The following is a 2,390-nucleotide window of genomic DNA, read 5'->3' as shown; positions in this document are numbered from 1 at the left end:
AGAAGGATATGCCCTGGCTGGCCAGCTGGTCCTAGAGGAAAATCTGACCCCAACCATGCCACTCCAGCTATGCCCAGCCTAGATCAGCTAACTAAAAATCACAGAACCAAAACAAGCACTTATTTTTTAACTTGTCTTGACCTTGTTTGTGACTTAACTGGCTGGTAGGATATATCTGTCACTCTTGCACCTGGGCTTCCTGAAGACAGGAAGTGGTTTGTGTGTGTTATCTCTCAGTACCTAGAACAGATCTGGAGTAAGGATGCAGGGAATGAGGGACAGAAGGTGGGGTGGAGGGAGTGGAAGGTTACCCATCTTTTGTGTCTTGTACCAGGTTTGAAGATCTGATCTCAACAAAAGGGGACCAATACATGGATAGTGAAAGTTTCTGTTTATAGAACATCATATATACTTGGACGCTCTGGGCTGATTTCTAAGAACCTATCCCATATGCCATTGTCCAGTACCCATGAGTCTCAAAATGCTTACATACCATCCTACTGTCTGAGAGAAGTCATGTCAATTCTATCCCCTGTCAGGCAGGCAGGCCCAGGCCGGTGCCTAACTGGGTTCACAGTACCACAGCAAACCAGCTGCAAAAACCCTGGTGATCACACTCAGATCATACTCTCCAGTCACCAGCAGAAGGCATTTTACGGGGTTTCATTACAAATTGGAAGAAGGATTAAAAGGTTCCTTTCTTGATTAATGACTTTCTCTTCTCAAGAAATATAACCCTACCTCTGACTCCCAATAACAAGAAACAAAATTAAATTCCTACCATGATATCATACAGGGCATGAGTTCTACCATATCTCAAAGCCTTAGTTTCTTTATATCATTTTATCCAATTTAAAGACGCAAGGGACTCTGAGGCCAAACATCAGAACTGTTTTGCCGTAAATACCAGCAGTGGTGAAATGGAATCTTGGCTTCTCTAAGGCCCCTCATTTTGTTGGTTTGTTTTTTGTTTTTCTTTTTCACGGGTTCAGCTGTTTATTGGAAAGGTTAACAGAAAGTTTAGTCAAAAGGACCAAAGCCCACACTATCACCAGAGTCCTTGGATTATTTCTTTTTTGCTTCCCCTTTGTTCTCCTCAGCTGGGGCAGCAGCAGTGGAGGCGGCAGGGCTGCCTGCTGGTGCAGCTCCAGCTGCTGGAGCTGGCCCACCTACCCACTCACTGCAGATGAGGCTCCCAAATGTTGACCTTGGCCAGGGCCTTTGCAAACAAGCCTGACCAGAAAGGTTCAACATTGACACCAGCTGCTGTAATGAGGGCAGTCGTCTTATCATCTATGACCACCACCTTGCAGGATGAGGGCAGAGTAGATGCAGGCGAGCTCAGAGACAGAGGCCATGCATGATGGCGCCTGCTGGCACTGTGCTAGGCACTGGACTCACCTCAATGCAGCCTTAGCTTCTGAGTACCTTGGTGGTGGCTAAGGAAAGTTTACACTCTTAAGAGAACAGTCACTTTCCTTTAGGTAAAGACACAGAGGGGTCTGTATATAACTTCTAAAGCACTCATCCCTTTGGATACTCTTGGGGAAATTAACAGGCAGCAACACATCACAAACAAAAGCTTCTAAGGGCTTGATTCCATTAACTTCCTTTTCTGCATCTATTTCAAGGGCAAATTCTAAGGACTGTGGACTTTTAAAACTGTAAGGAGAGGCTGAGGAGATGGCTTGCTTAGTTGGTAAATTTCAGTCCATACAAACATAAAGCCTGATCACTTTGATCCCCGGCAACCATACCTTAAAAGGAAGAAAGGGAGGAAGAAAGGAAGGAAGGGAAGGAGGGAGGGAGGGAAAGAAAGGAAGGAAGGAAGGAAGGAAGGAAGGAGGAAGGAAGGAACGAAGGAAGGAAGGAAGGAAAAACCAGCCACAGCACCACAGCTCTCATGCATGTAATCCCAGTGCTGGGCAAGTGGAGGGAGACAGGAGGATCCCTGAGCTTGCTGGTCAACCAGCTAGTCAAATCAGTAAGGTCAGGTTCAGGAAGACTCTAGCTCAAAAAATAAGACAGAAAAATAATTTAGAAAGATATCAAACATTGACCTTTAGTCTCTATACAAAGGTACACACACACACACACACACACACACACACACACACACACTCCAAAAAATAAAAATAGAAAAAAATCAGGAAAGAAACTTTAAAGAACTCTTGAGAGGATGTCCATAGCCAAACAGAGTCTTCCTCAAACCAGCCACAAGTCATGAGTTGGAGTCAGGTGACTCCCAGTTGTTCTATAGACTAGGGTAGCCTCAAATTCAGAGATCTGCCTCCAAAGTGTTGGGATCAAAGGTGTGCATCACCACCACTCAGCCTAAGTGAACATTTTTTTAATATGTATTTATTATTTTTTGTTATTTTTCATAGCAA

General features: G+C 44.5%; 1 pseudogene; it reads right to left on the bottom strand.

Moving 5' to 3' along the window:
* Positions 1-1,020: 1,020 nt before the first annotated feature.
* LOC127233461 (60S acidic ribosomal protein P1-like) lies at positions 1,021-1,358 on the bottom strand (annotated as a pseudogene).
* Positions 1,359-2,390: the final 1,032 nt, after the last annotated feature.

The sequence above is a fragment of the Phodopus roborovskii genome, unplaced genomic scaffold (assembly GCF_943737965.1).
Source record: "Phodopus roborovskii unplaced genomic scaffold, PHOROB, whole genome shotgun sequence".
NCBI lineage: Eukaryota > Metazoa > Chordata > Mammalia > Rodentia > Cricetidae > Phodopus > Phodopus roborovskii.
This window is presented reverse-complemented; position numbering and strand designations above follow the sequence as displayed.